Source organism: Lactuca serriola, chromosome 1 (genome assembly GCF_051521515.1).
Source record: "Lactuca serriola cultivar US96UC23 chromosome 1, Lser_US96UC23_V15, whole genome shotgun sequence".
NCBI lineage: Eukaryota > Viridiplantae > Streptophyta > Magnoliopsida > Asterales > Asteraceae > Lactuca > Lactuca serriola.
The window spans coordinates 206,921,462-206,940,865 of NC_136408.1; the positions used below are offsets into that span (position 1 = coordinate 206,921,462).

At 49.3% G+C, this 19,404-nt stretch overlaps 58 non-coding genes across 58 annotated transcripts; all 58 read left to right on the forward strand.

Moving 5' to 3' along the window:
- Nucleotides 1-42: 42 nt before the first annotated feature.
- Nucleotides 43-161, forward strand: LOC145083202 (5S ribosomal RNA). Its single transcript, XR_013697685.1, has one exon. It is a non-coding gene; the product is annotated as a 5S ribosomal RNA (ribosomal RNA).
- A 214-nt stretch (nucleotides 162-375) lies between these two features.
- LOC145083989 (5S ribosomal RNA) lies at nucleotides 376-494 on the forward strand. The gene has a single exon (XR_013698447.1). It is a non-coding gene; the product is annotated as a 5S ribosomal RNA (ribosomal RNA).
- A 215-nt stretch (nucleotides 495-709) lies between these two features.
- Nucleotides 710-828, forward strand: LOC145083890 (5S ribosomal RNA). The gene has a single exon (XR_013698353.1). It is a non-coding gene; the product is annotated as a 5S ribosomal RNA (ribosomal RNA).
- Nucleotides 829-1,043: 215 nt separating this feature from the next.
- On the forward strand, nucleotides 1,044-1,162 carry LOC145083990 (5S ribosomal RNA). Its single transcript, XR_013698448.1, has one exon. It is a non-coding gene; the product is annotated as a 5S ribosomal RNA (ribosomal RNA).
- A 215-nt stretch (nucleotides 1,163-1,377) lies between these two features.
- LOC145083211 (5S ribosomal RNA) lies at nucleotides 1,378-1,496 on the forward strand. The gene has a single exon (XR_013697692.1). It is a non-coding gene; the product is annotated as a 5S ribosomal RNA (ribosomal RNA).
- A 214-nt stretch (nucleotides 1,497-1,710) lies between these two features.
- On the forward strand, nucleotides 1,711-1,829 carry LOC145083204 (5S ribosomal RNA). Its single transcript, XR_013697686.1, has one exon. It is a non-coding gene; the product is annotated as a 5S ribosomal RNA (ribosomal RNA).
- A 214-nt stretch (nucleotides 1,830-2,043) lies between these two features.
- On the forward strand, nucleotides 2,044-2,162 carry LOC145080985 (5S ribosomal RNA). The gene has a single exon (XR_013695555.1). It is a non-coding gene; the product is annotated as a 5S ribosomal RNA (ribosomal RNA).
- A 216-nt stretch (nucleotides 2,163-2,378) lies between these two features.
- LOC145083992 (5S ribosomal RNA) lies at nucleotides 2,379-2,497 on the forward strand. The gene has a single exon (XR_013698450.1). It is a non-coding gene; the product is annotated as a 5S ribosomal RNA (ribosomal RNA).
- Nucleotides 2,498-2,712: 215 nt separating this feature from the next.
- LOC145080986 (5S ribosomal RNA) lies at nucleotides 2,713-2,831 on the forward strand. Its single transcript, XR_013695556.1, has one exon. It is a non-coding gene; the product is annotated as a 5S ribosomal RNA (ribosomal RNA).
- A 215-nt stretch (nucleotides 2,832-3,046) lies between these two features.
- LOC145083212 (5S ribosomal RNA) lies at nucleotides 3,047-3,165 on the forward strand. The gene has a single exon (XR_013697693.1). It is a non-coding gene; the product is annotated as a 5S ribosomal RNA (ribosomal RNA).
- A 214-nt stretch (nucleotides 3,166-3,379) lies between these two features.
- LOC145083672 (5S ribosomal RNA) lies at nucleotides 3,380-3,498 on the forward strand. The gene has a single exon (XR_013698138.1). It is a non-coding gene; the product is annotated as a 5S ribosomal RNA (ribosomal RNA).
- Nucleotides 3,499-3,713: 215 nt separating this feature from the next.
- On the forward strand, nucleotides 3,714-3,832 carry LOC145080987 (5S ribosomal RNA). The gene has a single exon (XR_013695557.1). It is a non-coding gene; the product is annotated as a 5S ribosomal RNA (ribosomal RNA).
- A 215-nt stretch (nucleotides 3,833-4,047) lies between these two features.
- LOC145083977 (5S ribosomal RNA) lies at nucleotides 4,048-4,166 on the forward strand. The gene has a single exon (XR_013698436.1). It is a non-coding gene; the product is annotated as a 5S ribosomal RNA (ribosomal RNA).
- Nucleotides 4,167-4,382: 216 nt separating this feature from the next.
- On the forward strand, nucleotides 4,383-4,501 carry LOC145083213 (5S ribosomal RNA). Its single transcript, XR_013697694.1, has one exon. It is a non-coding gene; the product is annotated as a 5S ribosomal RNA (ribosomal RNA).
- A 214-nt stretch (nucleotides 4,502-4,715) lies between these two features.
- LOC145083673 (5S ribosomal RNA) lies at nucleotides 4,716-4,834 on the forward strand. The gene has a single exon (XR_013698139.1). It is a non-coding gene; the product is annotated as a 5S ribosomal RNA (ribosomal RNA).
- A 215-nt stretch (nucleotides 4,835-5,049) lies between these two features.
- LOC145083214 (5S ribosomal RNA) lies at nucleotides 5,050-5,168 on the forward strand. The gene has a single exon (XR_013697695.1). It is a non-coding gene; the product is annotated as a 5S ribosomal RNA (ribosomal RNA).
- A 215-nt stretch (nucleotides 5,169-5,383) lies between these two features.
- On the forward strand, nucleotides 5,384-5,502 carry LOC145083993 (5S ribosomal RNA). Its single transcript, XR_013698451.1, has one exon. It is a non-coding gene; the product is annotated as a 5S ribosomal RNA (ribosomal RNA).
- Nucleotides 5,503-5,717: 215 nt separating this feature from the next.
- LOC145083754 (5S ribosomal RNA) lies at nucleotides 5,718-5,836 on the forward strand. Its single transcript, XR_013698215.1, has one exon. It is a non-coding gene; the product is annotated as a 5S ribosomal RNA (ribosomal RNA).
- A 215-nt stretch (nucleotides 5,837-6,051) lies between these two features.
- LOC145083994 (5S ribosomal RNA) lies at nucleotides 6,052-6,170 on the forward strand. Its single transcript, XR_013698452.1, has one exon. It is a non-coding gene; the product is annotated as a 5S ribosomal RNA (ribosomal RNA).
- A 215-nt stretch (nucleotides 6,171-6,385) lies between these two features.
- Nucleotides 6,386-6,504, forward strand: LOC145080989 (5S ribosomal RNA). The gene has a single exon (XR_013695558.1). It is a non-coding gene; the product is annotated as a 5S ribosomal RNA (ribosomal RNA).
- Nucleotides 6,505-6,719: 215 nt separating this feature from the next.
- LOC145083995 (5S ribosomal RNA) lies at nucleotides 6,720-6,838 on the forward strand. Its single transcript, XR_013698453.1, has one exon. It is a non-coding gene; the product is annotated as a 5S ribosomal RNA (ribosomal RNA).
- Nucleotides 6,839-7,054: 216 nt separating this feature from the next.
- LOC145083996 (5S ribosomal RNA) lies at nucleotides 7,055-7,173 on the forward strand. The gene has a single exon (XR_013698454.1). It is a non-coding gene; the product is annotated as a 5S ribosomal RNA (ribosomal RNA).
- Nucleotides 7,174-7,388: 215 nt separating this feature from the next.
- On the forward strand, nucleotides 7,389-7,507 carry LOC145080991 (5S ribosomal RNA). Its single transcript, XR_013695560.1, has one exon. It is a non-coding gene; the product is annotated as a 5S ribosomal RNA (ribosomal RNA).
- A 215-nt stretch (nucleotides 7,508-7,722) lies between these two features.
- Nucleotides 7,723-7,841, forward strand: LOC145083997 (5S ribosomal RNA). Its single transcript, XR_013698455.1, has one exon. It is a non-coding gene; the product is annotated as a 5S ribosomal RNA (ribosomal RNA).
- Nucleotides 7,842-8,056: 215 nt separating this feature from the next.
- LOC145083998 (5S ribosomal RNA) lies at nucleotides 8,057-8,175 on the forward strand. Its single transcript, XR_013698456.1, has one exon. It is a non-coding gene; the product is annotated as a 5S ribosomal RNA (ribosomal RNA).
- Nucleotides 8,176-8,390: 215 nt separating this feature from the next.
- On the forward strand, nucleotides 8,391-8,509 carry LOC145083999 (5S ribosomal RNA). The gene has a single exon (XR_013698457.1). It is a non-coding gene; the product is annotated as a 5S ribosomal RNA (ribosomal RNA).
- A 215-nt stretch (nucleotides 8,510-8,724) lies between these two features.
- Nucleotides 8,725-8,843, forward strand: LOC145084000 (5S ribosomal RNA). Its single transcript, XR_013698458.1, has one exon. It is a non-coding gene; the product is annotated as a 5S ribosomal RNA (ribosomal RNA).
- A 215-nt stretch (nucleotides 8,844-9,058) lies between these two features.
- LOC145084002 (5S ribosomal RNA) lies at nucleotides 9,059-9,177 on the forward strand. The gene has a single exon (XR_013698459.1). It is a non-coding gene; the product is annotated as a 5S ribosomal RNA (ribosomal RNA).
- A 215-nt stretch (nucleotides 9,178-9,392) lies between these two features.
- On the forward strand, nucleotides 9,393-9,511 carry LOC145084004 (5S ribosomal RNA). The gene has a single exon (XR_013698461.1). It is a non-coding gene; the product is annotated as a 5S ribosomal RNA (ribosomal RNA).
- A 215-nt stretch (nucleotides 9,512-9,726) lies between these two features.
- Nucleotides 9,727-9,845, forward strand: LOC145084005 (5S ribosomal RNA). Its single transcript, XR_013698462.1, has one exon. It is a non-coding gene; the product is annotated as a 5S ribosomal RNA (ribosomal RNA).
- A 215-nt stretch (nucleotides 9,846-10,060) lies between these two features.
- LOC145080992 (5S ribosomal RNA) lies at nucleotides 10,061-10,179 on the forward strand. Its single transcript, XR_013695561.1, has one exon. It is a non-coding gene; the product is annotated as a 5S ribosomal RNA (ribosomal RNA).
- Nucleotides 10,180-10,394: 215 nt separating this feature from the next.
- LOC145084006 (5S ribosomal RNA) lies at nucleotides 10,395-10,513 on the forward strand. The gene has a single exon (XR_013698463.1). It is a non-coding gene; the product is annotated as a 5S ribosomal RNA (ribosomal RNA).
- A 215-nt stretch (nucleotides 10,514-10,728) lies between these two features.
- Nucleotides 10,729-10,847, forward strand: LOC145084823 (5S ribosomal RNA). Its single transcript, XR_013699251.1, has one exon. It is a non-coding gene; the product is annotated as a 5S ribosomal RNA (ribosomal RNA).
- Nucleotides 10,848-11,062: 215 nt separating this feature from the next.
- LOC145080993 (5S ribosomal RNA) lies at nucleotides 11,063-11,181 on the forward strand. Its single transcript, XR_013695562.1, has one exon. It is a non-coding gene; the product is annotated as a 5S ribosomal RNA (ribosomal RNA).
- Nucleotides 11,182-11,396: 215 nt separating this feature from the next.
- Nucleotides 11,397-11,515, forward strand: LOC145080994 (5S ribosomal RNA). The gene has a single exon (XR_013695564.1). It is a non-coding gene; the product is annotated as a 5S ribosomal RNA (ribosomal RNA).
- A 215-nt stretch (nucleotides 11,516-11,730) lies between these two features.
- On the forward strand, nucleotides 11,731-11,849 carry LOC145084007 (5S ribosomal RNA). The gene has a single exon (XR_013698464.1). It is a non-coding gene; the product is annotated as a 5S ribosomal RNA (ribosomal RNA).
- Nucleotides 11,850-12,065: 216 nt separating this feature from the next.
- Nucleotides 12,066-12,184, forward strand: LOC145080995 (5S ribosomal RNA). Its single transcript, XR_013695565.1, has one exon. It is a non-coding gene; the product is annotated as a 5S ribosomal RNA (ribosomal RNA).
- A 215-nt stretch (nucleotides 12,185-12,399) lies between these two features.
- LOC145084008 (5S ribosomal RNA) lies at nucleotides 12,400-12,518 on the forward strand. The gene has a single exon (XR_013698465.1). It is a non-coding gene; the product is annotated as a 5S ribosomal RNA (ribosomal RNA).
- A 215-nt stretch (nucleotides 12,519-12,733) lies between these two features.
- Nucleotides 12,734-12,852, forward strand: LOC145084824 (5S ribosomal RNA). Its single transcript, XR_013699252.1, has one exon. It is a non-coding gene; the product is annotated as a 5S ribosomal RNA (ribosomal RNA).
- A 215-nt stretch (nucleotides 12,853-13,067) lies between these two features.
- Nucleotides 13,068-13,186, forward strand: LOC145080996 (5S ribosomal RNA). The gene has a single exon (XR_013695566.1). It is a non-coding gene; the product is annotated as a 5S ribosomal RNA (ribosomal RNA).
- Nucleotides 13,187-13,401: 215 nt separating this feature from the next.
- Nucleotides 13,402-13,520, forward strand: LOC145084009 (5S ribosomal RNA). Its single transcript, XR_013698466.1, has one exon. It is a non-coding gene; the product is annotated as a 5S ribosomal RNA (ribosomal RNA).
- Nucleotides 13,521-13,736: 216 nt separating this feature from the next.
- LOC145080997 (5S ribosomal RNA) lies at nucleotides 13,737-13,855 on the forward strand. The gene has a single exon (XR_013695567.1). It is a non-coding gene; the product is annotated as a 5S ribosomal RNA (ribosomal RNA).
- A 215-nt stretch (nucleotides 13,856-14,070) lies between these two features.
- LOC145084010 (5S ribosomal RNA) lies at nucleotides 14,071-14,189 on the forward strand. The gene has a single exon (XR_013698467.1). It is a non-coding gene; the product is annotated as a 5S ribosomal RNA (ribosomal RNA).
- A 215-nt stretch (nucleotides 14,190-14,404) lies between these two features.
- LOC145084826 (5S ribosomal RNA) lies at nucleotides 14,405-14,523 on the forward strand. Its single transcript, XR_013699254.1, has one exon. It is a non-coding gene; the product is annotated as a 5S ribosomal RNA (ribosomal RNA).
- A 215-nt stretch (nucleotides 14,524-14,738) lies between these two features.
- LOC145080998 (5S ribosomal RNA) lies at nucleotides 14,739-14,857 on the forward strand. Its single transcript, XR_013695568.1, has one exon. It is a non-coding gene; the product is annotated as a 5S ribosomal RNA (ribosomal RNA).
- Nucleotides 14,858-15,073: 216 nt separating this feature from the next.
- On the forward strand, nucleotides 15,074-15,192 carry LOC145080999 (5S ribosomal RNA). The gene has a single exon (XR_013695570.1). It is a non-coding gene; the product is annotated as a 5S ribosomal RNA (ribosomal RNA).
- A 215-nt stretch (nucleotides 15,193-15,407) lies between these two features.
- Nucleotides 15,408-15,526, forward strand: LOC145084011 (5S ribosomal RNA). Its single transcript, XR_013698468.1, has one exon. It is a non-coding gene; the product is annotated as a 5S ribosomal RNA (ribosomal RNA).
- A 215-nt stretch (nucleotides 15,527-15,741) lies between these two features.
- LOC145084827 (5S ribosomal RNA) lies at nucleotides 15,742-15,860 on the forward strand. Its single transcript, XR_013699255.1, has one exon. It is a non-coding gene; the product is annotated as a 5S ribosomal RNA (ribosomal RNA).
- A 215-nt stretch (nucleotides 15,861-16,075) lies between these two features.
- Nucleotides 16,076-16,194, forward strand: LOC145081000 (5S ribosomal RNA). The gene has a single exon (XR_013695571.1). It is a non-coding gene; the product is annotated as a 5S ribosomal RNA (ribosomal RNA).
- Nucleotides 16,195-16,409: 215 nt separating this feature from the next.
- Nucleotides 16,410-16,528, forward strand: LOC145084012 (5S ribosomal RNA). Its single transcript, XR_013698469.1, has one exon. It is a non-coding gene; the product is annotated as a 5S ribosomal RNA (ribosomal RNA).
- A 216-nt stretch (nucleotides 16,529-16,744) lies between these two features.
- On the forward strand, nucleotides 16,745-16,863 carry LOC145081002 (5S ribosomal RNA). Its single transcript, XR_013695573.1, has one exon. It is a non-coding gene; the product is annotated as a 5S ribosomal RNA (ribosomal RNA).
- Nucleotides 16,864-17,078: 215 nt separating this feature from the next.
- LOC145084013 (5S ribosomal RNA) lies at nucleotides 17,079-17,197 on the forward strand. Its single transcript, XR_013698470.1, has one exon. It is a non-coding gene; the product is annotated as a 5S ribosomal RNA (ribosomal RNA).
- Nucleotides 17,198-17,412: 215 nt separating this feature from the next.
- Nucleotides 17,413-17,531, forward strand: LOC145084828 (5S ribosomal RNA). Its single transcript, XR_013699256.1, has one exon. It is a non-coding gene; the product is annotated as a 5S ribosomal RNA (ribosomal RNA).
- Nucleotides 17,532-17,746: 215 nt separating this feature from the next.
- Nucleotides 17,747-17,865, forward strand: LOC145081003 (5S ribosomal RNA). Its single transcript, XR_013695574.1, has one exon. It is a non-coding gene; the product is annotated as a 5S ribosomal RNA (ribosomal RNA).
- A 215-nt stretch (nucleotides 17,866-18,080) lies between these two features.
- Nucleotides 18,081-18,199, forward strand: LOC145084015 (5S ribosomal RNA). Its single transcript, XR_013698472.1, has one exon. It is a non-coding gene; the product is annotated as a 5S ribosomal RNA (ribosomal RNA).
- A 216-nt stretch (nucleotides 18,200-18,415) lies between these two features.
- On the forward strand, nucleotides 18,416-18,534 carry LOC145081004 (5S ribosomal RNA). The gene has a single exon (XR_013695576.1). It is a non-coding gene; the product is annotated as a 5S ribosomal RNA (ribosomal RNA).
- A 215-nt stretch (nucleotides 18,535-18,749) lies between these two features.
- LOC145084016 (5S ribosomal RNA) lies at nucleotides 18,750-18,868 on the forward strand. The gene has a single exon (XR_013698473.1). It is a non-coding gene; the product is annotated as a 5S ribosomal RNA (ribosomal RNA).
- A 215-nt stretch (nucleotides 18,869-19,083) lies between these two features.
- On the forward strand, nucleotides 19,084-19,202 carry LOC145084829 (5S ribosomal RNA). The gene has a single exon (XR_013699257.1). It is a non-coding gene; the product is annotated as a 5S ribosomal RNA (ribosomal RNA).
- The last annotated feature ends 202 nt before the right edge of the window (nucleotides 19,203-19,404 follow it).

The following is a 19,404-nucleotide window of genomic DNA, read 5'->3' on the forward strand; positions in this document are numbered from 1 at the left end:
CGTCTTCTAACACATAAAGACAATAAACATGGATGGTATTTCGGGTGCGATCATACCAGCACAAATGCACCGGATCCCATCAGAACTCCGCAGTTAAGCGTGCTTGGGCGAGAGTAGTACTAGGATGGGTGACCCCCTGGGAAGTCCTCGTGTTGCACCCCCCTTTTTCGTTGTCCGTTTGCGTTTGTTTCTAGATTTTACGTGCTTTTTTTCCTTTCTTTCTTGCTATTTCTATGCTCGGGTGCCGTCCGGTTCATGGCTGATGGTTTTCGTATTTTTGGAACGGAGCCGATCCGTCACGTGGGTCCCACGCCCCGCGTACCAAAACAAATGCGTCTTCTAACACATAAAAACAATAAACATGGATAGTATTTCGGGCGCGATCATACCAGCACTAATGCACCGGATCCCATCAGAACTCCGCAGTTAAGCGTGCTTGGGCGAGAGTAGTACTAGGATGGGTGACCCCCTGGGAAGTCCTCGTGTTGCACCCCCCTTTTTCGTTGTCCGTTTGCGTTTGTTTCTAGGTTTTACGTGCTTTTTTTTCCTTTCTTTCTTGCTATTTCTATGCTCGGGTGCCCTCCGGTTCATGGCTGATGGTTTTCGTATTTTTGGAACGGAGCCGATCCGTCACGTGGGTCCCACGCCCCGCGTACCAAAACAAAGGCGTCTTCTAACACATAAAAACAATAAACATGGATAGTATTTCGGGTGCGATCATACCAGCACTAATGCATCGGATCCCATCAGAACTCCGCAGTTAAGCGTGCTTGGGCGAGAGTAGTACTAGGATGGGTGACCCCCTGGGAAGTCCTCGTGTTGCACCCCCCTTTTTCGTTGTCCGTTTGCGTTTGTTTCTAGGTTTTACGTGCTTTTTTTTCCTTTCTTTCTTGCTATTTCTATGCTCGGGTGCCCTCCGGTTCATGGCTGATGGTTTTCGTATTTTTGGAACGGAGCCGATCCGTCACGTGGGTCCCACGTCCCGCGTACCAAAACAAAGGCGTCTTCTAACACATAAAAACAATAAACATGGATAGTATTTCGGGCGCGATCATACCAGCACTAATGCACCGGATCCCATCAGAACTCCGCAGTTAAGCGTGCTTGGGCGAGAGTAGTACTAGGATGGGTGACCCCCTGGGAAGTCCTCGTGTTGCACCCCCCTTTTTCGTTGTCCGTTTGCGTTTGTTTCTAGGTTTTACGTGCTTTTTTTTCCTTTCTTTCTTGCTATTTCTATGCTCGGGTGCCCTCCGGTTCATGGCTGATGGTTTTCGTATTTTTGGAACGGAGCCGATCCGTCACGTGGGTCCCACGCCCCGCGTACCAAAACAAAGGCGTCTTCTAACACATAAAAACAATAAACATGGATAGTATTTCGGGTGCGATCATACCAGCACTAATGCACCGGATCCCATCAGAACTCCGCAGTTAAGTGTGCTTGGGCGAGAGTAGTACTAGGATGGGTGACCCCCTGGGAAGTCCTCGTGTTGCACCCCCCTTTTTCGTTGTCCGTTTGCGTTTGTTTCTAGGTTTTACGTGCTTTTTTTCCTTTCTTTCTTGCTATTTCTATGCTCGGGTGCCCTCCGGTTCATTGCTGATGGTTTTCGTATTTTTGGAACGGAGCCGATCCGTCACGTGGGTCCCACGCCCCGCGTACCAAAACAAAGGCGTCTTCTAACACATAAAGACAATAAACATGGATGGTATTTCGGGTGCGATCATACCAGCACAAATGCACCGGATCCCATCAGAACTCCGCAGTTAAGCGTGCTTGGGCGAGAGTAGTACTAGGATGGGTGACCCCCTGGGAAGTCCTCGTGTTGCACCCCCCTTTTTCGTTGTCCGTTTGCGTTTGTTTCTAGATTTTACGTGCTTTTTTTCCTTTCTTTCTTGCTATTTCTATGCTCGGGTGCCCTCCGGTTCATGGCTGACGGTTTTCGTATTTTTGGAACGGAGCCGATCCGTCACGTGGGTCCCACGCCCCGCGTACCAAAACAAAGGCGTCTTCTAACACATAAAAACAATAAACATGGATAGTATTTCGGGTGCGATCATACCAGCACTAATGCACCGGATCCCATCAGAACTCCGCAGTTAAGCGTGCTTGGGCGAGAGTAGTACTAGGATGGGTGACCCCCTGGGAAGTCCTCGTGTTGCACCCCCCTTTTTCGTTGTCCGTTTGCGTTTGTTTCTAGGTTTTACGTGCTTTTTTTTTCCTTTCTTTCTTGCTATTTCTATGCTCGGGTGCCCTCCGGTTCATGGCTGATGGTTTTCGTATTTTTGGAACGGAGCCGATCCGTCACGTGGGTCCCACGCCCCGCGTACCAAAACAAAGGCGTCTTCTAACACATAAAAACAATAAACATGGATAGTATTTCGGGCGCGATCATACCAGCACTAATGCACCGGATCCCATCAGAACTCCGCAGTTAAGCGTGCTTGGGCGAGAGTAGTACTAGGATGGGTGACCCCCTGGGAAGTCCTCGTGTTGCACCCCCCTTTTTCGTTGTCCGTTTGCGTTTGTTTCTAGGTTTTACGTGCTTTTTTTTCCTTTCTTTCTTGCTATTTCTATGCTCGGGTGCCCTCCGGTTCATGGCTGATGGTTTTCGTATTTTTGGAACGGAGCCGATCCGTCACGTGGGTCCCACGCCCCGCGTACCAAAACAAAGGCGTCTTCTAACACATAAAAACAATAAACATGGATAGTATTTCGGGTGCGATCATACCAGCACTAATGCACCGGATCCCATCAGAACTCCGCAGTTAAGCGTGCTTGGGCGAGAGTAGTACTAGGATGGGTGACCCCCTGGGAAGTCCTCGTGTTGCACCCCCCTTTTTCGTTGTCCGTTTGCGTTTGTTTCTAGGTTTTACGTGCTTTTTTTTCCTTTCTTTCTTGCTATTTCTATGCTCGGGTGCCCTCCGGTTCATGGCTGATGGTTTTCGTATTTTTGGAACGGAGCCGATCCGTCACGTGGGTCCCACGCCCCGCGTACCAAAACAAAGGCGTCTTCTAACACATAAAAACAATAAACATGGATAGTATTTCGGGTGCGATCATACCAGCACTAATGCACCGGATCCCATCAGAACTCCGCAGTTAAGTGTGCTTGGGCGAGAGTAGTACTAGGATGGGTGACCCCCTGGGAAGTCCTCGTGTTGCACCCCCCTTTTTCGTTGTCCGTTTGCGTTTGTTTCTAGGTTTTACGTGCTTTTTTTCCTTTCTTTCTTGCTATTTCTATGCTCGGGTGCCCTCCGGTTCATGGCTGATGGTTTTCGTATTTTTGGAACGGAGCCGATCCGTCACGTGGGTCCCACGCCCCGCGTACCAAAACAAAGGCGTCTTCTAACACATAAAAACAATAAACATGGATAGTATTTCGGATGCGATCATACCAGCACTAATGCACCGGATCCCATCAGAACTCCGCAGTTAAGCGTGCTTGGGCGAGAGTAGTACTAGGATGGGTGACCCCCTGGGAAGTCCTCGTGTTGCACCCCCCTTTTTCGTTGTCCGTTTGCGTTTGTTTCTAGGTTTTACGTGCTTTTTTTTCCTTTCTTTCTTGCTATTTCTATGCTCGGGTACCCTCCGGTTCATGGCTGATGGTTTTCGTATTTTTGGAACGGAGCCGATCCGTCACGTGGGTCCCACGCCCCGCGTACCAAAACAAAGGCGTCTTCTAACACATAAAAACAATAAACATGGATAGTATTTCGGGTGCGATCATACCAGCACTAATGCACCGGATCCCATCAGAACTCCGCAGTTAAGCGTGCTTGGGCGAGAGTAGTACTAGGATGGGTGACCCCCTGGGAAGTCCTCGTGTTGCACCCCCCTTTTTCGTTGTCCGTTTGCATTTGTTTCTAGGTTTTACGTGCTTTTTTTTCCTTTCTTTCTTGCTATTTCTATGCTCGGGTGCCCTCCGGTTCATGGCTGATGGTTTTCGTATTTTTGGAACGGAGTCGATCCGTCACGTGGGTCCTACGCCCCGCGTACCAAAACAAAGGCGTCTTCTAACACATAAAAACAATAAACATGGATAGTATTTCGGGTGCGATCATACCAGCACTAATGCACCGGATCCCATCAGAACTCCGCGGTTAAGCGTGCTTGGGCGAGAGTAGTACTAGGATGGGTGACCCCCTGGGAAGTCCTCGTGTTGCACCCCCCTTTTTCGTTGTCCGTTTGCGTTTGTTTCTAGGTTTTACGTGCTTTTTTTTTCCTTTCTTTCTTGCTATTTCTATGCTCGGGTGCCCTCCGGTTCATGGCTGATGGTTTTCGTATTTTTGGAACGGAGCCGATCCGTCACGTGGGTCCCACGCCCCGCGTACCAAAACAAAGGCGTCTTCTAACACATAAAAACAATAAACATGGATAGTATTTCGGGTGCGATCATACCAGCACTAATGCACCGGATCCCATCAGAACTCCGCAGTTAAGTGTGCTTGGGCGAGAGTAGTACTAGGATGGGTGACCCCCTGGGAAGTCCTCGTGTTGCACCCCCCTTTTTCGTTGTCCGTTTGCGTTTGTTTCTAGGTTTTACGTGCTTTTTTTCCTTTCTTTCTTGCTATTTCTATGCTCGGGTGCCCTCCGGTTCATGGCTGATGGTTTTCGTATTTTTGGAACGGAGCCGATCCGTCACGTGGGTCCCACGCCCCGCGTACCAAAACAAAGGCGTCTTCTAACACATAAAAACAATAAACATGGATAGTATTTCGGATGCGATCATACCAGCACTAATGCACCGGATCCCATCAGAACTCCGCAGTTAAGCGTGCTTGGGCGAGAGTAGTACTAGGATGGGTGACCCCCTGGGAAGTCCTCGTGTTGCACCCCCCTTTTTCGTTGTCCGTTTGCGTTTGTTTCTAGGTTTTACGTGCTTTTTTTTCCTTTCTTTCTTGCTATTTCTATGCTCGGGTGCCCTCCGGTTCATGGCTGATGGTTTTCGTATTTTTGGAACGGAGCCGATCTGTCACGTGGGTCCCACGCCCCGCGTACCAAAACAAAGGCGTCTTCTAACACATAAAAACAATAAACATGGATAGTATTTCGGGTGCGATCATACCAGCACTAATGCACCGGATCCCATCAGAACTCCGCAGTTAAGTGTGCTTGGGCGAGAGTAGTACTAGGATGGGTGACCCCCTGGGAAGTCCTCGTGTTGCACCCCCCTTTTTCGTTGTCCGTTTGCGTTTGTTTCTAGGTTTTACGTGCTTTTTTTTCCTTTCTTTCTTGCTATTTCTATGCTCGGGTGCCCTCCGGTTCATGGCTGATGGTTTTCGTATTTTTGGAACGGAGCCGATCCGTCACGTGGGTCCCACGCCCCGCGTACCAAAACAAAGGCGTCTTCTAACACATAAAAACAATAAACATGGATAGTATTTCGGGCGCGATCATACCAGCACTAATGCACCGGATCCCATCAGAACTCCGCAGTTAAGCGTGCTTGGGCGAGAGTAGTACTAGGATGGGTGACCCCCTGGGAAGTCCTCGTGTTGCACCCCCCTTTTTCGTTGTCCGTTTGCGTTTGTTTCTAGGTTTTACGTGCTTTTTTTTCCTTTCTTTCTTGCTATTTCTATGCTCGGGTGCCCTCCGGTTCATGGCTGATGGTTTTCGTATTTTTGGAACGGAGCCGATCCGTCACGTGGGTCCCACGCCCCGCGTACCAAAACAAAGGCGTCTTCTAACACATAAAAACAATAAACATGGATAGTATTTCGGGTGCGATCATACCAGCACTAATGCACCGGATCCCATCAGAACTCCGCAGTTAAGCGTGCTTGGGCGAGAGTAGTACTAGGATGGGTGATCCCCTGGGAAGTCCTCGTGTTGCACCCCCCTTTTTCGTTGTCCGTTTGCGTTTGTTTCTAGGTTTTACGTGCTTTTTTTTCCTTTCTTTCTTGCTATTTCTATGCTCGGGTGCCGTCCGGTTCATGGCTGATGGTTTTCGTATTTTTGGAACGGAGCCGATCCGTCACGTGGGTCCCACGCCCCGCGTACCAAAACAAATGCGTCTTCTAACACATAAAAACAATAAACATGGATAGTATTTCGGGCGCGATCATACCAGCACTAATGCACCGGATCCCATCAGAACTCCGCAGTTAAGCGTGCTTGGGCGAGAGTAGTACTAGGATGGGTGACCCCCTGGGAAGTCCTCGTGTTGCACCCCCCTTTTTCGTTGTCCGTTTGCGTTTGTTTCTAGGTTTTACGTGCTTTTTTTTCCTTTCTTTCTTGCTATTTCTATGCTCGGGTGCCCTCCGGTTCATGGCTGATGGTTTTCGTATTTTTGGAACGGAGCCGATCCGTCACGTGGGTCCCACGCCCCGCGTACCAAAACAAAGGCGTCTTCTAACACATAAAAACAATAAACATGGATAGTATTTCGGGTGCGATCATACCAGCACTAATGCACCGGATCCCATCAGAACTCCGCAGTTAAGCGTGCTTGGGCGAGAGTAGTACTAGGATGGGTGACCCCCTGGGAAGTCCTCGTGTTGCACCCCCCTTTTTCGTTGTCCGTTTGCGTTTGTTTCTAGGTTTTACGTGCTTTTTTTTCCTTTCTTTCTTGCTATTTCTATGCTCGGGTGCCCTCCGGTTCATGGCTGATGGTTTTCGTATTTTTGGAACGGAGCCGATCCGTCACGTGGGTCCCACGTCCCGCGTACCAAAACAAAGGCGTCTTCTAACACATAAAAACAATAAACATGGATAGTATTTCGGGCGCGATCATACCAGCACTAATGCACCGGATCCCATCAGAACTCCGCAGTTAAGCGTGCTTGGGCGAGAGTAGTACTAGGATGGGTGACCCCCTGGGAAGTCCTCGTGTTGCACCCCCCTTTTTCGTTGTCCGTTTGCGTTTGTTTCTAGGTTTTACGTGCTTTTTTTTTCCTTTCTTTCTTGCTATTTCTATGCTCGGGTGCCCTCCGGTTCATGGCTGATGGTTTTCGTATTTTTGGAACGGAGCCGATCCGTCACGTGGGTCCCACGCCCCGCGTACCAAAACAAAGGCGTCTTCTAACACATAAAAACAATAAACATGGATAGTATTTCGGGCGCGATCATACCAGCACTAATGCACCGGATCCCATCAGAACTCCGCAGTTAAGCGTGCTTGGGCGAGAGTAGTACTAGGATGGGTGACCCCCTGGGAAGTCCTCGTGTTGCACCCCCCTTTTTCGTTGTCCGTTTGCGTTTGTTTCTAGGTTTTACGTGCTTTTTTTTCCTTTCTTTCTTGCTATTTCTATGCTCGGGTGCCCTCCGGTTCATGGCTGATGGTTTTCGTATTTTTGGAACGGAGCCGATCCGTCACGTGGGTCCCACGCCCCGCGTACCAAAACAAAGGCGTCTTCTAACACATAAAAACAATAAACATGGATAGTATTTCGGGTGCGATCATACCAGCACTAATGCACCGGATCCCATCAGAACTCCGCAGTTAAGCGTGCTTGGGCGAGAGTAGTACTAGGATGGGTGACCCCCTGGGAAGTCCTCGTGTTGCACCCCCCTTTTTCGTTGTCCGTTTGCGTTTGTTTCTAGGTTTTACGTGCTTTTTTTTCCTTTCTTTCTTGCTATTTCTATGCTCGGGTGCCCTCCGGTTCATGGCTGATGGTTTTCGTATTTTTGGAACGGAGCCGATCCGTCACGTGGGTCCCACGCCCCGCGTACCAAAACAAAGGCGTCTTCTAACACATAAAAACAATAAACATGGATAGTATTTCGGGCGCGATCATACCAGCACTAATGCACCGGATCCCATCAGAACTCCGCAGTTAAGCGTGCTTGGGCGAGAGTAGTACTAGGATGGGTGACCCCCTGGGAAGTCCTCGTGTTGCACCCCCCTTTTTCGTTGTCCGTTTGCGTTTGTTTCTAGGTTTTACGTGCTTTTTTTTCCTTTCTTTCTTGCTATTTCTATGCTCGGGTGCCCTCCGGTTCATGGCTGATGGTTTTCGTATTTTTGGAACGGAGCCGATCCGTCACGTGGGTCCCACGCCCCGCGTACCAAAACAAAGGCGTCTTCTAACACATAAAAACAATAAACATGGATAGTATTTCGGGCGCGATCATACCAGCACTAATGCACCGGATCCCATCAGAACTCCGCAGTTAAGCGTGCTTGGGCGAGAGTAGTACTAGGATGGGTGACCCCCTGGGAAGTCCTCGTGTTGCACCCCCCTTTTTCGTTGTCCGTTTGCGTTTGTTTCTAGGTTTTACGTGCTTTTTTTTCCTTTCTTTCTTGCTATTTCTATGCTCGGGTGCCCTCCGGTTCATGGCTGATGGTTTTCGTATTTTTGGAACGGAGCCGATCCGTCACGTGGGTCCCACGCCCCGCGTACCAAAACAAAGGCGTCTTCTAACACATAAAAACAATAAACATGGATAGTATTTCGGGCGCGATCATACCAGCACTAATGCACCGGATCCCATCAGAACTCCGCAGTTAAGCGTGCTTGGGCGAGAGTAGTACTAGGATGGGTGACCCCCTGGGAAGTCCTCGTGTTGCACCCCCCTTTTTCGTTGTCCGTTTGCGTTTGTTTCTAGGTTTTACGTGCTTTTTTTTCCTTTCTTTCTTGCTATTTCTATGCTCGGGTGCCCTCCGGTTCATGGCTGATGGTTTTCGTATTTTTGGAACGGAGCCGATCCGTCACGTGGGTCCCACGCCCCGCGTACCAAAACAAAGGCGTCTTCTAACACATAAAAACAATAAACATGGATAGTATTTCGGGCGCGATCATACCAGCACTAATGCACCGGATCCCATCAGAACTCCGCAGTTAAGCGTGCTTGGGCGAGAGTAGTACTAGGATGGGTGACCCCCTGGGAAGTCCTCGTGTTGCACCCCCCTTTTTCGTTGTCCGTTTGCGTTTGTTTCTAGGTTTTACGTGCTTTTTTTTCCTTTCTTTCTTGCTATTTCTATGCTCGGGTGCCCTCCGGTTCATGGCTGATGGTTTTCGTATTTTTGGAACGGAGCCGATCCGTCACGTGGGTCCCACGCCCCGCGTACCAAAACAAAGGCGTCTTCTAACACATAAAAACAATAAACATGGATAGTATTTCGGGCGCGATCATACCAGCACTAATGCACCGGATCCCATCAGAACTCCGCAGTTAAGCGTGCTTGGGCGAGAGTAGTACTAGGATGGGTGACCCCCTGGGAAGTCCTCGTGTTGCACCCCCCTTTTTCGTTGTCCGTTTGCGTTTGTTTCTAGGTTTTACGTGCTTTTTTTTCCTTTCTTTCTTGCTATTTCTATGCTCGGGTGCCCTCCGGTTCATGGCTGATGGTTTTCGTATTTTTGGAACGGAGCCGATCCGTCACGTGGGTCCCACGCCCCGCGTACCAAAACAAAGGCGTCTTCTAACACATAAAAACAATAAACATGGATAGTATTTCGGGCGCGATCATACCAGCACTAATGCACCGGATCCCATCAGAACTCCGCAGTTAAGCGTGCTTGGGCGAGAGTAGTACTAGGATGGGTGACCCCCTGGGAAGTCCTCGTGTTGCACCCCCCTTTTTCGTTGTCCGTTTGCGTTTGTTTCTAGGTTTTACGTGCTTTTTTTTCCTTTCTTTCTTGCTATTTCTATGCTCGGGTGCCCTCCGGTTCATGGCTGATGGTTTTCGTATTTTTGGAACGGAGCCGATCCGTCACGTGGGTCCCACGCCCCGCGTACCAAAACAAAGGCGTCTTCTAACACATAAAAACAATAAACATGGATAGTATTTCGGGCGCGATCATACCAGCACTAATGCACCGGATCCCATCAGAACTCCGCAGTTAAGCGTGCTTGGGCGAGAGTAGTACTAGGATGGGTGACCCCCTGGGAAGTCCTCGTGTTGCACCCCCCTTTTTCGTTGTCCGTTTGCGTTTGTTTCCAGGTTTTACGTGCTTTTTTTTCCTTTCTTTCTTGCTATTTCTATGCTCGGGTGCCCTCCGGTTCATGGCTGATGGTTTTCGTATTTTTGGAACGGAGCCGATCCGTCACGTGGGTCCCACGCCCCGCGTACCAAAACAAAGGCGTCTTCTAACACATAAAAACAATAAACATGGATAGTATTTCGGGTGCGATCATACCAGCACTAATGCACCGGATCCCATCAGAACTCCGCAGTTAAGCGTGCTTGGGCGAGAGTAGTACTAGGATGGGTGACCCCCTGGGAAGTCCTCGTGTTGCACCCCCCTTTTTCGTTGTCTGTTTGCGTTTGTTTCTAGGTTTTACGTGCTTTTTTTTCCTTTCTTTCTTGCTATTTCTATGCTCGGGTGCCCTCCGGTTCATGGCTGATGGTTTTCGTATTTTTGGAACGGAGCCGATCCGTCACGTGGGTCCCACGTCCCGCGTACCAAAACAAAGGCGTCTTCTAACACATAAAAACAATAAACATGGATAGTATTTCGGGCGCGATCATACCAGCACTAATGCACCGGATCCCATCAGAACTCCGCAGTTAAGCGTGCTTGGGCGAGAGTAGTACTAGGATGGGTGACCCCCTGGGAAGTCCTCGTGTTGCACCCCCCTTTTTCGTTGTCCGTTTGCGTTTGTTTCTAGGTTTTACGTGCTTTTTTTTCCTTTCTTTCTTGCTATTTCTATGCTCGGGTGCCCTCCGGTTCATGGCTGATGGTTTTCGTATTTTTGGAACGGAGCCGATCCGTCACGTGGGTCCTACGCCCCGCGTACCAAAACAAAGGCGTCTTCTAACACATAAAAACAATAAACATCGATAGTATTTCGGGTGCGATCATACCAGCACTAATGCACCCGATCCCATCAGAACTCCGCAGTTAAGCGTGCTTGGGCGAGAGTAGTACTAGGATGGGTGACCCCCTGGGAAGTCCTCGTGTTGCACCCCCCTTTTTCGTTGTCCGTTTGCGTTTGTTTCTAGGTTTTACGTGCTTTTTTTTCCTTTCTTTCTTGCTATTTCTATGCTCGGGTGCCCTCCGGTTCATGGCTGATGGTTTTCGTATTTTTGGAACGGAGCCGATCCGTCACGTGGGTCCCACGCCCCGCGTACCAAAACAAAGGCGTCTTCTAACACATAAAAACAATAAACATGGATAGTATTTCGGGTGCGATCATACCAGCACTAATGCACCGGATCCCATCAGAACTCCGCAGTTAAGCGTGCTTGGGCGAGAGTAGTACTAGGATGGGTGACCCCCTGGGAAGTCCTCGTGTTGCACCCCCCTTTTTCGTTGTCCGTTTGCGTTTGTTTCTAGGTTTTACGTGCTTTTTTTTCCTTTCTTTCTTGCTATTTCTATGCTCGGGTGCCCTCCGGTTCATGGCTGATGGTTTTCGTATTTTTGGAACGGAGCCGATCCGTCACGTGGGTCCCACGCCCCGCGTACCAAAACAAAGGCGTCTTCTAACACATAAAAACAATAAACATGGATAGTATTTTGGGTGCGATCATACCAGCACTAATGCACCGGATCCCATCAGAACTCCGCAGTTAAGCGTGCTTGGGCGAGAGTAGTACTAGGATGGGTGACCCCCTGGGAAGTCCTCGTGTTGCACCCCCCTTTTTCGTTGTCCGTTTGCGTTTGTTTCTAGGTTTTACGTGCTTTTTTTTCCTTTCTTTCTTGCTATTTATATGCTCGGGTGCCCTCCGGTTCATGGCTGATGGTTTTCGTATTTTTGGAACGGAGCCGATCCGTCACGTGGGTCCCACGCCCCGCGTACCAAAACAAAGGCGTCTTCTAACACATAAAAACAATAAACATGGATAGTATTTCGGGCGCGATCATACCAGCACTAATGCACCGGATCCCATCAGAACTCCGCAGTTAAGCGTGCTTGGGCGAGAGTAGTACTAGGATGGGTGACCCCCTGGGAAGTCCTCGTGTTGCACCCCCCTTTTTCGTTGTCCGTTTGCGTTTGTTTCTAGGTTTTACGTGCTTTTTTTTTCCTTTCTTTCTTGCTATTTCTATGCTCGGGTGCCCTCCGGTTCATGGCTGATGGTTTTCGTATTTTTGGAACGGAGCCGATCCGTCACGTGGGTCCCACGCCCCGCGTACCAAAACAAAGGCGTCTTCTAACACATAAAAACAATAAACATGGATAGTATTTCGGGTGCGATCATACCAGCACTAATGCACCGGATCCCATCAGAACTCCGCAGTTAAGCGTGCTTGGGCGAGAGTAGTACTAGGATGGGTGACCCCCTGGGAAGTCCTCGTGTTGCACCCCCCTTTTTCGTTGTCTGTTTGCGTTTGTTTCTAGGTTTTACGTGCTTTTTTTTCCTTTCTTTCTTGCTATTTCTATGCTCGGGTGCCCTCCGGTTCATGGCTGATGGTTTTCGTATTTTTGGAACGGAGCCGATCCGTCACGTGGGTCCCACGTCCCGCGTACCAAAACAAAGGCGTCTTCTAACACATAAAAACAATAAACATGGATAGTATTTCGGGCGCGATCATACCAGCACTAATGCACCGGATCCCATCAGAACTCCGCAGTTAAGCGTGCTTGGGCGAGAGTAGTACTAGGATGGGTGACCCCCTGGGAAGTCCTCGTGTTGCACCCCCCTTTTTCGTTGTCCGTTTGCGTTTGTTTCTAGGTTTTACGTGCTTTTTTTTCCTTTCTTTCTTGCTATTTCTATGCTCGGGTGCCCTCCGGTTCATGGCTGATGGTTTTCGTATTTTTGGAACGGAGCCGATCCGTCACGTGGGTCCTACGCCCCGCGTACCAAAACAAAGGCGTCTTCTAACACATAAAAACAATAAACATCGATAGTATTTCGGGTGCGATCATACCAGCACTAATGCACCCGATCCCATCAGAACTCCGCAGTTAAGCGTGCTTGGGCGAGAGTAGTACTAGGATGGGTGACCCCCTGGGAAGTCCTCGTGTTGCACCCCCCTTTTTCGTTGTCCGTTTGCGTTTGTTTCTAGGTTTTACGTGCTTTTTTTTCCTTTCTTTCTTGCTATTTCTATGCTCGGGTGCCCTCCGGTTCATGGCTGATGGTTTTCGTATTTTTGGAACGGAGCCGATCCGTCACGTGGGTCCCACGCCCCGCGTACCAAAACAAAGGCGTCTTCTAACACATAAAAACAATAAACATGGATAGTATTTCGGGTGCGATCATACCAGCACTAATGCACCGGATCCCATCAGAACTCCGCAGTTAAGCGTGCTTGGGCGAGAGTAGTACTAGGATGGGTGACCCCCTGGGAAGTCCTCGTGTTGCACCCCCCTTTTTCGTTGTCCGTTTGCGTTTGTTTCTAGGTTTTACGTGCTTTTTTTTCCTTTCTTTCTTGCTATTTATATGCTCGGGTGCCCTCCGGTTCATGGCTGATGGTTTTCGTATTTTTGGAACGGAGCCGATCCGTCACGTGGGTCCCACGCCCCGCGTACCAAAACAAAGGCGTCTTCTAACACATAAAAACAATAAACATGGATAGTATTTCGGGCGCGATCATACCAGCACTAATGCACCGGATCCCATCAGAACTCCGCAGTTAAGCGTGCTTGGGCGAGAGTAGTACTAGGATGGGTGACCCCCTGGGAAGTCCTCGTGTTGCACCCCCCTTTTTCGTTGTCCGTTTGCGTTTGTTTCTAGGTTTTACGTGCTTTTTTTTTCCTTTCTTTCTTGCTATTTCTATGCTCGGGTGCCCTCCGGTTCATGGCTGATGGTTTTCGTATTTTTGGAACGGAGCCGATCCGTCACGTGGGTCCCACGCCCCGCGTACCAAAACAAAGGCGTCTTCTAACACATAAAAACAATAAACATGGATAGTATTTCGGGTGCGATCATACCAGCACTAATGCACCGGATCCCATCAGAACTCCGCAGTTAAGCGTGCTTGGGCGAGAGTAGTACTAGGATGGGTGACCCCCTGGGAAGTCCTCGTGTTGCACCCCCCTTTTTCGTTGTCTGTTTGCGTTTGTTTCTAGGTTTTACGTGCTTTTTTTTCCTTTCTTTCTTGCTATTTCTATGCTCGGGTGCCCTCCGGTTCATGGCTGATGGTTTTCGTATTTTTGGAACGGAGCCGATCCGTCACGTGGGTCCCACGTCCCGCGTACCAAAACAAAGGCGTCTTCTAACACATAAAAACAATAAACATGGATAGTATTTCGGGCGCGATCATACCAGCACTAATGCACCGGATCCCATCAGAACTCCGCAGTTAAGCGTGCTTGGGCGAGAGTAGTACTAGGATGGGTGACCCCCTGGGAAGTCCTCGTGTTGCACCCCCCTTTTTCGTTGTCCGTTTGCGTTTGTTTCTAGGTTTTACGTGCTTTTTTTTCCTTTCTTTCTTGCTATTTCTATGCTCGGGTGCCCTCCGGTTCATGGCTGATGGTTTTCGTATTTTTGGAACGGAGCCGATCCGTCACGTGGGTCCTACGCCCCGCGTACCAAAACAAAGGCGTCTTCTAACACATAAAAACAATAAACATCGATAGTATTTCGGGTGCGATCATACCAGCACTAATGCACCCGATCCCATCAGAACTCCGCAGTTAAGCGTGCTTGGGCGAGAGTAGTACTAGGATGGGTGACCCCCTGGGAAGTCCTCGTGTTGCACCCCCCTTTTTCGTTGTCCGTTTGCGTTTGTTTCTAGGTTTTACGTGCTTTTTTTTCCTTTCTTTCTTGCTATTTCTATGCTCGGGTGCCCTCCGGTTCATGGCTGATGGTTTTCGTATTTTTGGAACGGAGCCGATCCGTCACGTGGGTCCCACGCCCCGCGTACCAAAACAAAGGCGTCTTCTAACACATAAAAACAATAAACATGGATAGTATTTCGGGTGCGATCATACCAGCACTAATGCACCGGATCCCATCAGAACTCCGCAGTTAAGCGTGCTTGGGCGAGAGTAGTACTAGGATGGGTGACCCCCTGGGAAGTCCTCGTGTTGCACCCCCCTTTTTCGTTGTCCGTTTGCGTTTGTTTCTAGGTTTTACGTGCTTTTTTTTTCCTTTCTTTCTTGCTATTTCTATGCTCGGGTGCCCTCCGGTTCATGGCTGATGGTTTTCGTATTTTTGGAACGGAGCCGATCCGTCACGTGGGTCCCACGCCCCGCGTACCAAAACAAAGGCGTCTTCTAACACATAAAAACAATAAACATGGATAGTATTTCGGGTGCGATCATACCAGCACTAATGCACCGGATCCCATCAGAACTCCGCAGTTAAGCGTGCTTGGGCGAGAGTAGTACTAGGATGGGTGACCCCCTGGGAAGTCCTCGTGTTGCACCCCCCTTTTTCGTTGTCTGTTTGCGTTTGTTTCTAGGTTTTACGTGCTTTTTTTTCCTTTCTTTCTTGCTATTTCTATGCTCGGGTGCCCTCCGGTTCATGGCTGATGGTTTTCGTATTTTTGGAACGGAGCCGATCCGTCACGTGGGTCCCACGTCCCGCGTACCAAAACAAAGGCGTCTTCTAACACATAAAAACAATAAACATGGATAGTATTTCGGGCGCGATCATACCAGCACTAATGCACCGGATCCCATCAGAACTCCGCAGTTAAGCGTGCTTGGGCGAGAGTAGTACTAGGATGGGTGACCCCCTGGGAAGTCCTCGTGTTGCACCCCCCTTTTTCGTTGTCCGTTTGCGTTTGTTTCTAGGTTTTACGTGCTTTTTTTTCCTTTCTTTCTTGCTATTTCTATGCTCGGGTGCCCTCCGGTTCATGGCTGATGGTTTTCGTATTTTTGGAACGGAGCCGATCCGTCACGTGGGTCCTACGCCCCGCGTACCAAAACAAAGGCGTCTTCTAACACATAAAAACAATAAACATCGATAGTATTTCGGGTGCGATCATACCAGCACTAATGCACCCGATCCCATCAGAACTCCGCAGTTAAGCGTGCTTGGGCGAGAGTAGTACTAGGATGGGTGACCCCCTGGGAAGTCCTCGTGTTGCACCCCCCTTTTTCGTTGTCCGTTTGCGTTTGTTTCTAGGTTTTACGTGCTTTTTTTTCCTTTCTTTCTTGCTATTTCTATGCTCGGGTGCCCTCCGGTTCATGGCTGATGGTTTTCGTATTTTTGGAACGGAGCCGATCCGTCACGTGGGTCCCACGCCCCGCGTACCAAAACAAAGGCGTCTTCTAACACATAAAAACAATAAACATGGATAGTATTTCGGGTGCGATCATACCAGCACTAATGCACCGGATCCCATCAGAACTCCGCAGTTAAGCGTGCTTGGGCGAGAGTAGTACTAGGATGGGTGACCCCCTGGGAAGTCCTCGTGTTGCACCCCCCTTTTTCGTTGTCCGTTTGCGTTTGTTTCTAGGTTTTACGTGCTTTTTTTTCCTTTCTTTCTTGCTATTTATATGCTCGGGTGCCCTCCGGTTCATGGCTGATGGTTTTCGTATTTTTGGAACGGAGCCGATCCGTCACGTGGGTCCCACGCCCCGCGTACCAAAACAAAGGCGTCTTCTAACACATAAAAACAATAAACATGGATAGTATTTCGGGCGCGATCATACCAGCACTAATGCACCGGATCCCATCAGAACTCCGCAGTTAAGCGTGCTTGGGCGAGAGTAGTACTAGGATGGGTGACCCCCTGGGAAGTCCTCGTGTTGCACCCCCCTTTTTCGTTGTCCGTTTGCGTTTGTTTCTAGGTTTTACGTGCTTTTTTTTTCCTTTCTTTCTTGCTATTTCTATGCTCGGGTGCCCTCCGGTTCATGGCTGATGGTTTTCGTATTTTTGGAACGGAGCCGATCCGTCACGTGGGTCCCACGCCCCGCGTACCAAAACAAAGGCGTCTTCTAACACATAAAAACAATAAACATGGATAGTATTTCGGGTGCGATCATACCAGCACTAATGCACCGGATCCCATCAGAACTCCGCAGTTAAGCGTGCTTGGGCGAGAGTAGTACTAGGATGGGTGACCCCCTGGGAAGTCCTCGTGTTGCACCCCCCTTTTTCGTTGTCTGTTTGCGTTTGTTTCTAGGTTTTACGTGCTTTTTTTTCCTTTCTTTCTTGCTATTTCTATGCTCGGGTGCCCTCCGGTTCATGGCTGATGGTTTTCGTATTTTTGGAACGGAGCCGATCCGTCACGTGGGTCCCACGTCCCGCGTACCAAAACAAAGGCGTCTTCTAACACATAAAAACAATAAACATGGATAGTATTTCGGGCGCGATCATACCAGCACTAATGCACCGGATCCCATCAGAACTCCGCAGTTAAGCGTGCTTGGGCGAGAGTAGTACTAGGATGGGTGACCCCCTGGGAAGTCCTCGTGTTGCACCCCCCTTTTTCGTTGTCCGTTTGCGTTTGTTTCTAGGTTTTACGTGCTTTTTTTTCCTTTCTTTCTTGCTATTTCTATGCTCGGGTGCCCTCCGGTTCATGGCTGATGGTTTTCGTATTTTTGGAACGGAGCCGATCCGTCACGTGGGTCCTACGCCCCGCGTACCAAAACAAAGGCGTCTTCTAACACATAAAAACAATAAACATCGATAGTATTTCGGGTGCGATCATACCAGCACTAATGCACCCGATCCCATCAGAACTCCGCAGTTAAGCGTGCTTGGGCGAGAGTAGTACTAGGATGGGTGACCCCCTGGGAAGTCCTCGTGTTGCACCCCCCTTTTTCGTTGTCCGTTTGCGTTTGTTTCTAGGTTTTACGTGCTTTTTTTTCCTTTCTTTCTTGCTATTTCTATGCTCGGGTGCCCTCCGGTTCATGGCTGATGGTTTTCGTATTTTTGGAACGGAGCCGATCCGTCACGTGGGTCCCACGCCCCGCGTACCAAAACAAAGGCGTCTTCTAACACATAAAAACAATAAACATGGATAGTATTTCGGGTGCGATCATACCAGCACTAATGCACCGGATCCCATCAGAACTCCGCAGTTAAGCGTGCTTGGGCGAGAGTAGTACTAGGATGGGTGACCCCCTGGGAAGTCCTCGTGTTGCACCCCCCTTTTTCGTTGTCCGTTTGCGTTTGTTTCTAGGTTTTACGTGCTTTTTTTTCCTTTCTTTCTTGCTATTTATATGCTCGGGTGCCCTCCGGTTCATGGCTGATGGTTTTCGTATTTTTGGAACGGAGCCGATCCGTCACGTGGGTCCCACGCCCCGCGTACCAAAACAAAGGCGTCTTCTAACACATAAAAACAATAAACATGGATAGTATTTCGGGCGCGATCATACCAGCACTAATGCACCGGATCCCATCAGAACTCCGCAGTTAAGCGTGCTTGGGCGAGAGTAGTACTAGGATGGGTGACCCCCTGGGAAGTCCTCGTGTTGCACCCCCCTTTTTCGTTGTCCGTTTGCGTTTGTTTCTAGGTTTTACGTGCTTTTTTTTTCCTTTCTTTCTTGCTATTTCTATGCTCGGGTGCCCTCCGGTTCATGGCTGATGGTTTTCGTATTTTTGGAACGGAGCCGATCCGTCACGTGGGTCCCACGCCCCGCGTACCAAAACAAAGGCGTCTTCTAACACATAAAAACAATAAACATGGATAGTATTTCGGGTGCGATCATACCAGCACTAATGCACCGGATCCCATCAGAACTCCGCAGTTAAGCGTGCTTGGGCGAGAGTAGTACTAGGATGGGTGACCCCCTGGGAAGTCCTCGTGTTGCACCCCCCTTTTTCGTTGTCTGTTTGCGTTTGTTTCTAGGTTTTACGTGCTTTTTTTTCCTTTCTTTCTTGCTATTTCTATGCTCGGGTGCCCTCCGGTTCATGGCTGATGGTTTTCGTATTTTTGGAACGGAGCCGATCCGTCACGTGGGTCCCACGTCCCGCGTACCAAAACAAAGGCGTCTTCTAACACATAAAAACAATAAACATGGATAGTATTTCGGGCGCGATCATACCAGCACTAATGCACCGGATCCCATCAGAACTCCGCAGTTAAGCGTGCTTGGGCGAGAGTAGTACTAGGATGGGTGACCCCCTGGGAAGTCCTCGTGTTGCACCCCCCTTTTTCGTTGTCCGTTTGCGTTTGTTTCTAGGTTTTACGTGCTTTTTTTTCCTTTCTTTCTTGCTATTTCTATGCTCGGGTGCCCTCCGGTTCATGGCTGATGGTTTTCGTATTTTTGGAACGGAGCCGATCCGTCACGTGGGTCCTACGCCCCGCGTACCAAAACAAAGGCGTCTTCTAACACATAAAAACAATAAACATCGATAGTATTTCGGGTGCGATCATACCAGCACTAATGCACCCGATCCCATCAGAACTCCGCAGTTAAGCGTGCTTGGGCGAGAGTAGTACTAGGATGGGTGACCCCCTGGGAAGTCCTCGTGTTGCACCCCCCTTTTTCGTTGTCCGTTTGCGTTTGTTTCTAGGTTTTACGTGCTTTTTTTTCCTTTCTTTCTTGCTATTTCTATGCTCGGGTGCCCTCCGGTTCATGGCTGATGGTTTTCGTATTTTTGGAACGGAGCCGATCCGTCACGTGGGTCCCACGCCCCGCGTACCAAAACAAAGGCGTCTTCTAACACATAAAAACAATAAACA